We start from the raw sequence: 10125 nt of genomic DNA, 5'->3' as shown, positions 1-10125 counted from the left end.
TAAAATACTTCCTTCAAGAGGGAAAAGCATCAGGGCACAGTCACAATGAAAAGCAAAAATCAAACTCCAACTGTTCAACGTCTGGGATCCAACTCACGATCTTCTGGATTCCTCCAAAGGCTTGAGTCACTATTCCAGCTCTGCCCTTTGTAGCACACACCTTGTCTTCTCGGCTCCAGATGCATATACTCGACTGCTGCTGCTGTTCTTGGTGGTTATTCATGGTACTAGCATCTCCAAAACACTGCCATCTTCTGCTGTAACTAGGCTTCACCAATAGCCTCTCACAGGCTCTCTTCATGGTGCTAAGCCTCAACTCCTTTGCATGACCCCTTNAATCCTGGGACATCAATTGCAACTGAGGCTGCACCTTCACCAATTGCCTTCCATGGCCTCTCACAGTGCCAAGGCTCAGCTGCTCTTCATAACCCCTTCATGCCTTCAAAGACCACCTGGGTGACTCTTACACATTACCAAGTCCAGCCACAGTACAAGGTAAAGCCTTGGCTATCTCTGGAATACAGCCTCTGTGCTCTCAGAAAACACTTCTCAGAAGATGTCACCTCAGTGATGCTGGTCTCTTCTTAATCACTGCTAATTTCTTAGCTCCAGCTAACCAGCATCAATAGTCCCAGTAATAATGCAAAGGTTTCACTTTAGTAGTTCTGGTATCTTGTTAATCACAGCTGATTCTTCAGCCCCAGCTAACCAGAGCCACAGAATCTTCACAATCAAAATAGCAATGGCCCTGAAAAGAGTCTTTAATCTTCCCTTGGAATTTCACAAGCCAGGCCTCCATCTTCTGCACTGTTCTCAACATTATCTCCCAAGCTCCTATACAACACCACACAGAGCTCTTAACACCGATCTTCTAGCCCAAAGTTCCAAACTCCTTCCAAAGTCCCCCTGAAAACATGGTCAGGTTGTCACAAGAATGCCCTACTATGCTGGTACCCATTTGTCTTAGTCAGAGTTTCTATTCCTACACAAACATCATGCCCAAGAAGCAGTTGTGGAGGAAAGGGTTTATTCAGCTTACACTTCCACATTGCTGTTGATCACCAAAGGATGTCAGGACTGGAACTCAAGCAGGTCAGGGAGCAGATGCAGAGGCCATGGAGGGATGTTCTTTACTGGCTTGCTTCCCCTGGCTTGCTCAGCCTGCTCTCTTATAGAACCAAGACTACCAGCCCAGAGATGGCACCACCCACAAGGGGACCTCCCCGCTTGATCACTAATCGAGAAAATACCTTGCAGCTGGATTTCGTGGAGGCGTTTCCCCAACTGAAGCTCCTTTCTCTGTGATAACTCCAGCCTGTGTTAAGCTGACACAACACTAGCCAGTACAACACTCATAGAGTGCCTTGGTAGTGAAACAGGATTCCTAAGAGTTAAACCTTGTCCAGGCATCCAAAAAAGGAATGTTGGCTGAGACAGCCTGCTTTTCCTTAAGCAAAGAACTGGAAGGAGAGGCTTCAGGAGAGAAACTGCAACATCTCCCCCCTTTCTCAGACCTTCACTCCACCCCTACACAGGGTCACAGTCAGCTTTTCCCCTTGGCAGAATCCTCAATTTCCCACAGGAGAGAGGCTGACCCTTGCTTGTCATATGTGCTAATAAACACAGTCCCATCTGTTGAAGGTCAGACGCCTGTCTCTTTCTGCCTTCTGTCTCTTCACCCTGCCTCAGAAATCAAGTGCTCAAACACTGGGCTGCGCCACCATCTTAGACAAAGGAATGTTATTTACTGCTCAAGAAATGTAAAGTTATTCTCCATGAAAATCAATGGAGAAAGACTGATGGCATGTGATTGAGTGAAGGAAGCCATTCTGGAAATGACACTGTATGATTCTAAGGGTGTCACATCCTGGGACAGCAAAACTACGGTGACAGTGAAGCCGACCAGTGGGTGGGCATGGAATGCTGTGGCAAAGGGAGGGACGAGCGGGGGAGGTAAAGAGGATTTTTAGGGCAATGAAATTGCTCTGTATGACAGTTTAAACAAAGCCATGCCACTACATTGCAGTTATTCAAATGGCAGATCTCTCAGCACAGTGGGCCCTGCTGTAAACCATGGGCATCCAGGATTATGTGTTAACTCCACCAGATGAAAATAAGACCATCCCCATGTTTTTTGAGCCAAGTTTGAAGCAAACTTTATCAAATACTAGTCAGAATGGTGGATACTGGCTAGGTCAGTACCTAAGTTCCCAGAGACTGATCACAAATCAAGTTAGTCAGATGTTCCTAAAGGCAACCCCCACAAGGCCACATGCTTCCGACCTTCGTCCAGTAGAAGACGAGCACACATCCTGATGTACTTCCTGCCTACACGGCTCCCACCTACGTGGGGTCAAGCACTCTCTGGGCAGCTGGGGCAACCAACCTTGTTTACAGAAGAGAAAACACTTGACGTGTGGTCTTCCATGAACAGCAGCCCCTGGCATTCTGGGAGGTTACCCGTCCTTGGGCAAGTGGGATTTACAGGTCAGAGGCATCCGTGTTTTACAGATTCTTGTTTTAAGCACAGCAATTAAAATATAAGACACAACTTTAGCCCTCACATATGTCCTGTGGGCATAAGCTGAAAGTGATGACTTTCCTGCTCTGGTGGGAATGATGGAGTGAGGGTCTAGAGTATGTGGGAATTTCTGCACTCCTCTCAGGGTTGTAGTGAACTTAAAACCTGAAGTCTCTTTTTTGAAACTATTTTTTAAAAACATTTTAAGCATGTGTGTGTGTGTGTGTGTGTGTGTGTGTGTGTGTGTGTGTGTTGGCAGGCATATACATATGAGTACAGTTATCTATGGAGGGGCCAATGCCCTGGAGCTGAGTTATAGGCAATTGTGAGCCACCTGATATGGGTCTTGAGAACCAAACTTGGGTCCTCTGCAAGAGCAATATGTACTCTTAACTATTAGAGAGTCTCCCGAGCCCCCAAGTATTGCATTGTGTTGTGTTTTGTTTGTAACACAGTAAAAAGAAAACCTGAAGTGAGACCCACATTAGTTTTATAGTCCACTAATGGCCAGGACCTACAATCTCAGAGTCCCTCCTATTATGGGGAGCTCATCAGAGATGATAGTTTCAATTGGCTTTACATTCAGATAAAGCCAATTCAAAGTCTTTACTCCAGCTATCTGGGAACACACCCAATTGTTTGGGGACATAGGTGTGGCCCCCAGTATCTCTAACATGGAGTTTTTAAGGGCAGAAATCACATCTTGGCATCTCTTTCCACAGCCACATGGGGGCTTTGCAAAAGCAAATAGTTTTAAACAGGGTATTTTTGTTGTTGTTGTTAATTTGTTTTTCCAGAAAGGGTTTTCCTGTGTAGCCCTGGCTGTCCTGGAACCCACTCAGTAGACCCATTTGGCTTCAATGCCTCCTGAATGTTGGGATTAAAAGCACGGGCCACCAATGCCCGGTAAATCAAGCAGTTTTTTGTTTGTTTGTTTGTTTGTTTTTTGAGACAGAGTTTCTCTGTGTAGCCCTGGCTGTCCTGGAACCCACTCAGTAGACCCATTTGGCTTCAATGCCTCCTGAATGTTGGGATTAAAAGCACGGGCCACCAATGCCCGGTAAATCAAGCAGTTTTTTGTTTGTTTGTTTGTTTGTTTTTTGAGACAGAGTTTCTCTGTGTAGCCCTGGCTGTCCTGGAACTCACTTTGTAGACCAGGCTAGCCTTGAACTCAGAAATCTGCCTGCTTCTGCCTCTGCCTCCCAAGTGCTGGGATCAAAGGTATGCGCCACCACGCCCGGCAAATTAAGCAGTTTTAACAGAAGTTAAGGTAAGTCCTTAGCTGGAGAGGGTTTGGTACAAGCATGTAGTTTAACAGAAGATAAGTTAGCCAGGACATCCTGACCTTTGGTTCCTGGACTAGAGCTGGGTAGTTTTCCATGAGATTCTCCATGAAGGATATCAAATTCTAGTTAAACCGGAAATGGCCTCAGCAAGAAAAAAGGTGTAGGAACCTTTGCACTGTCTTCCCCCATGCCACCATTACAAACTAGTTTTTTTTAAAGTACAAGAATACATTGTTGTGTTAAAATTTAAAATGCTCAAAAAATTTCCCTTTGCCACTGTTCTGCCTTTGTAATTCCAGTGACATTTTGAAGGCACATGGGTTGAGCACAGATGCTCATGAGCACGTGAGAGCCTTTACCAACACGACTAGTGCTGTAATGGGCATTTTGTTCTACAATTTGCTTTTTATACACAACAAACCACAGAGATTTGTTCACAGAAGTGCGCATAGAGTCTCATTCTTTTAAGTCTAATAATCAGCACAATCATTCCTCTTAAAACAGATCAACTTCATTCTCTTAGGATTCTTTTAGTTATCGAGAATGCAAGGATGTCTTTATTTCACTTACATTTCTGAAGGTTCTGTTTACAGAGCTTTAAATTGGCAGGCCTTTTCTTTCAGCACTTTGACAATGTGTGTCACTTCCTTAGGCTTCATGGTTTCTGATGAGAAAAGGAGTTGTGTGACTTGTCCCTGTAAGTGACATGTGTCTGCTTCCATTGCTTTCAAGACGCCTTTGTCTTTTAGTTTATAGGAATTGATCATTATGTGCCATGGTGTAGTTTACCAGTTTCTCCTCCACTGCCCTCCCTCGTCTCCCTTCCACTCCCCTCCTTTCCCCTCCCCTCCCTTCTCCCTTCCCTTTTCTTTCCCTCCTTTTTCCTTCCTACCCCACTCCTTTCACCCCCTCCTCTCTCCTCTCCTCTCATCCCCTCCCTTTTAACCCAAGCTGGCCTCAAATTGATAGCAGTCCTCCCAAGTGCTGGGATTCTGGGCTTGTTCTCTCTCTCTCTCTCTCTCTCTCTCTCTCTCTCTCTCTCTCTCTCTCTCTCTCTCTGTGTGTGTGTGTGTGTGTGTGTATGTCTGTGGCTGTTCGGGTGCACATATGTATTCAGGCATGCATGAACACAGATGTATGTGTGTGTAGAGGCCAGAAGCCATTTATTTGCCTTGTATTTTGAGCTAGAACCTCTCACTGTCCTAGAGCTGGCTGAGTGGTCGGGCTTTCCAGAGAGACCATAGATACTATGGCCTTTTTTCTGTCTCCACTTTTCCAGTGCTGAGACTGCAAGCATGCATCACCATGAGTGGCTTTTAGAGATGGGTCCTGGGACTGACAAAGGTTCCCATACTTATGTAGTCCATGCCTTGCCAACTGAGCCATCACCCCAGTAATGAGCCTCTGACTCTCAATCGCCCATTTCATGCCTTCCTCAGAAGATTTAAAAAAATGTTTCCAACTAATACCTAAAGTAGAAATTACAGGATCACAGCTCCACTTCCAAAGCTTCATTCGGGAGTCAGGATGAGAACAAAGGTAAATTTTGTATGCGTGTGAAAAGGGTTGTTTAGTTTGATTTTTAGTGCCATGAAGAGACACCATGACTACCACAACTCTTATGGGAAAAAAAAAAAAACATTTAATTGGGGTGGCTTACAGTTTCAGAGGTTCAGTCCATCATCATCATGACAGGAAGCATGGCAGCATACAGGCAGACATAGTGCTGGAGAAGGAGCTGAGAGTTCTACATGTGGCTCAGTCGGCAGAAGGAAGAGCCAGTGAACCCCTGGGCTTGATTTGAAATTCTGAGACTTCAAAGTCCACTTCCCAGTGACATACTTCCTCCAACAAAACTAAACTTACTCCAACAAGGCCACACCTCCTAATAGTGTCACTCCCTGTGTGCAGATGTGGCCATTTTCATTCAAGCCACCACAGGAACCGAACCCAGGGCCTCATGAATGGTAGGCGTGTGTTCTACTATTGCCCCAGCCTCAAGGGAATTTCTTTTTTGTTTTTTTGTTTTGTTTTTGTTTTTTGTCTCTCACTATTTCCTCATCACTGAAACAAGACAGTTAAATGCATAGATGCGACATGTGTGATGGTGAAGATGCTTGAATAAGTCATTGACTTGATTTAAGTCAAAATCCATCAGAACGCCAACTCCTTGTACTCCACTAGGATTGAGAGAAGTTTAAATGTTTTACGTTTGTTTTACGTTTCTAGAAAAGAAATATCTAGAGGATTTGTTTCCCTCGTACTTTTGACAAACAAGGACTCTGTCCAGCTGGACTCGGAAGTCCACAGTGACAGCATCAGTGGGGTGGGGGAGGTTTGTTCCCACTGCAGGCGCAGTCTGTGAGAAGTAATATCAGGAATTGTGGTTCTTTCCTTCCCAGAAACCACGTTTTCCTGAAGCTCCTTCTTCAGGCTGAGAAAATGGGACTTCCAAACACACTGAAAGCAGGATATCTATCCTTCATCACTCTGCAACCATTGGGTTCCTCTTGAACCTTCGGCCAAGGTACGAAAGCAAATGTAAGAATTTCCATATTCGTTAATTGGTGAAGTGGAAGTTCCTGGAAATGTCAGGTGACAACGCTCATGTGGTGTTTTGCCGACACAGACGCGCGTGGTAAGGTAGACTCACATGTTGTTTTGCTGAGGTAAGACCCGTGGGAGGATACAGGATACTTAAAGAAAGTATAAATAGGACTCAACAGACAGTGACAGTATGCTTGCATAGCTAGCTTTGCAATGCTTTGTTGGTCTCCAGTCTTCATCTTCAATGATCTTCGATTGTTGGGAAAGGCATGGCAGAGAACTCTTCCTAGCATCTCAGCTGGTCCTGGTTGCTCTCACCGACTCATTGCGTCTATGAAGTGGAGGTCTGGCTGTTTCTCCTACATCTTGCTATTGATGTCGATGCATTTTTGGTATCTGGACACAAATGAACTGGACTGCTGGTATCCTGATAAACAGAGGTTGGAGTCACTTCAAAGAACTACTTCTAAACAGGTCCACGTGTTGGTGAGATGACTCAGCGGGTAAGAGCACTGACTACTCTTCTGAAGGTCCTGAGTTCAAATTCCAGCAACCACATGGTGGCTCATAACCACATGTAATGAGATCTGACGCCCACTTCTGTTGTGTCTGAAGACAGCTACAGTGTATTTATTTATAATAATAAATAAATCTTTGGGATGGAGTGAGCAGGGACTGCGCAAGCAGGGCTGACTGGAGCAAGCAGAGGTCCTAAATTCAACTCCCAACAACCAGATGAAGGCCCACAACCATCTGTACAGCTACAGTGTGTACTCATATACATAAAATAAATAAATACATCTTTAAAAAAAACCCAGGTCCACATCCCCTTGTTCTGTTTATCATCGTTTCTCCCCTACTTTTGGATGGTGGGATAGAAGGTGTGTTGAAGAGTTTCAGAACCCTTATTAAAAGTAAATTTTGAGTCTTCCACTAGCAACATTCAGATGAAGATATAGAACTTTCAGCTCCTCCTGCACCATGGCTGTCTGGATGCTGCCATGCTCCTGCCTTGATGATAATGGACTGAACCTCTGAACCTGTTAAAACTTGTTTCTTAAATGAGATGCCACAGCAGCACTGGACTCATGGAGACTGAACATTTATTCAGAAATCCATAGAAGCTGCTGTACATGTCTAACAGTAACACTACTCAGGAAACTTTGGAAATAATGAAAGAATCAGAAAAAAACTGGAGGAAGAATCTGTAAACAAAAATAAATTTATATCCAAAACTCCAAGTAAGGAAGAAGTTGAGGAGGGTGAAGAGAACGGTCTGCATCAGGAGACACAGAGACAGGCATGGCCATGCTAGGAAAAGAGCCTCCTCTAATTCCAAGTTCAAGTTGGTGTGCAGTATGGCAGTGTGTGAGGAATCCTCCACTCCATTTGCCAATGGTCTACTAGACACCCAGGATGTAATTCAACTGCACAGCACTTCAACTGCACTCTGACAGGAGAAAGAAAAGTCCACCAAAGATGGCTCTGAAAAGGAAGACAAGGACAAAAGCAAAGAAAAGGTCCCGAGGAAGATGCTATCCAGAGACTCCAGCCAAGAATATACCGACTCCACCAGAATAGATCTACATGAATTTCTTGTAAATACACTGAAAAGGAACAAAGGGGACAGAATGCTGCGGCTAAAGTTAGAGCAAGAGATTCTGGACTTCATCGGTGACAATAACCAGTTCAAAAAGTTCCCTCAGATGACTTCATATCACTGGATGCTATTACACCAGGAGGCTGCCTATTTTGGGATGGACCACAATGTTGATCAAACAGGGAAAGCTGTCATCATCAACAAAACCAGCAGCATGAGGATCCCTGAAAAGAGGTTATCGGAACATATAAAAGATGAGAAGCATACGAATTTTGAGATTCATTCTCAAGAGAGAAGTTGCCAGTATGGACCGAGATGGTAACCAGATGAGAGTTCTATTGCAGTGTGGAAGGAGGAGCAAGTCGATAGAAGAGAGAGAGGAGGAATATCAAAGGGTCCAAGAGAGAATATTTGCCTGAGAGACCAGCCAGAATGGATATCTAAATGACATCAGGGGAAACCGGGAAGGGCTGAGCCATACATTAAACAGCCAACAGAGCAGCATAGATAGCGAGCTCAAGTCCCCAGGGCCACGGCCTTGGAGCAGCACAGACTCAGATGGCTCTGTCCGCAGTATGTGACCACCTGTCACCAAAGGCAGCAGCTTCAGTGGAATCTCCGTCTTCACTCAAGGTGACAGCATTGGCAGCAGTAAAGGCGGCAGTGCAGGCAGGCTCTCCAGGCCAGGCATGGCACTAGGCACCTCAGAAGTGTGCAACCAGGTCACCTCACCCCAGTCTGTCCGGGGGCCTTCTTCCTTGTACTGCCCAGCAGCAGCAGCAGCAGCAGCAACAGCAACAATAACAACAACAACAACAACTTCCTGCTCTCCCACCCACTCCCCAACAACAGTCACCCTTGAATAATCACATGATTTCACAGGTAGAAGACCTCAGCAGAAACCCCTTTGGACAAATGAAGAATAACATGAGGATTTTGATTAAGATTGTCCTTGACTTTCTGAATTTCTTCTGGTAATTTGGTCATTTCTGATGATAATAATTCTACCTGTGCATGAGCATAGGAGGTCTTACCACCTTCTCCTGTCTTCTTCACTTCCTTGGTTAGGGTTACCCTAAGCTATTTTTTTTGGGGGGGGCTATTTGGAATGAACTTCCCCCGATTTATTTCCCTGTGGATTTATCATTAGCAAAGAGAAAAACGACGGATTGTTGTATGTTAGCTTTGTATCCTACCACTTTACTTAAAGTATTAATCTATTCAAGGAGTTTTCTGGTGAAGTCTTTAGGATCTTCATAGCATCATAAATTGGTGTGATGGTTTGAATAAGGATGGCCCCCACAGGCTTATATACTTGCATGCTTGTTTCTCAGTTGGTGGAACTGTTTGTGAAGGATTAGAAGGTGTGGGCTTGAAGGAGGTGTGTCACTGGGGGTGGGCTTTAAGGTTTCAAAAGCTCATGCCATTGACAATGTCTTTCTCCTCGTACTTGTGGATCAGATGTTAATTCTCAGATACTGCTCCACCAGAGCCTTATCTGCCTGCCTGCTGCTTGCTCCGCTCACTATGATGTTCATGGACTCACTCTCTGAAACTGTAAGTCCTAAATAAACTCTTTCATCTATGTTGCCTTGGTCATGTTTGTTTCATCATAGTAATAGAAAAGTAACTGAGACAGAAGCCCAGAGAATGGGCTATTTCTGTGACAGACCTGACCATAACTGTGGTTTTTTGTTTGTTTGTTTGTTTGTTTGTTTTCTGCTTTGGAGAAATGGAGACTACTTTGGATTAAGAATTCAGTTGAATGCTGTAAGCAGGGTGTTAATGAGCTATCCCAATAGGAATTTAAATGACTGAGAGTGATGTGCTGAGAGCAGAAGCCTCAGAGGCTCTCAAAGCAACACAGGCTCCTGCCATTCTTTTCGATCACCCAACGGAACTAGTTCAAAAGACCCGATTGCTGATGGCACTACACATCTTTATTGTAAGGTATAAACAAATCTTAACATCAACAATCTTACTCATCTATGAATCCCGTAGACTGCAATGCCAACCTGCCAGGCAAGATGTACTCACTGGTACAATCATGGTATGGCTATTAGGATAATCGTGAGTCTTGGCTTGGATAAGAGGCCCACACCACAGGAAAGAATTCATGCCAGGCTCTATAAACCCAGCCAGAAATCCATGGCTGAAGAGGTTTTAGACCC

The 10125-nt window shown here is 44.7% G+C and overlaps 1 pseudogene; it reads left to right on the top strand.

Moving 5' to 3' along the window:
* Positions 1–7487: 7487 nt before the first annotated feature.
* LOC110325078 lies at positions 7488–8932 on the top strand (annotated as a pseudogene).
* The last annotated feature ends 1193 nt before the right edge of the window (positions 8933–10125 follow it).

The sequence above is a fragment of the Mus pahari genome, chromosome 8, assembly GCF_900095145.1.
Source record: "Mus pahari chromosome 8, PAHARI_EIJ_v1.1, whole genome shotgun sequence".
Taxonomy (NCBI): domain Eukaryota; kingdom Metazoa; phylum Chordata; class Mammalia; order Rodentia; family Muridae; genus Mus; species Mus pahari.
This window is presented reverse-complemented; position numbering and strand designations above follow the sequence as displayed.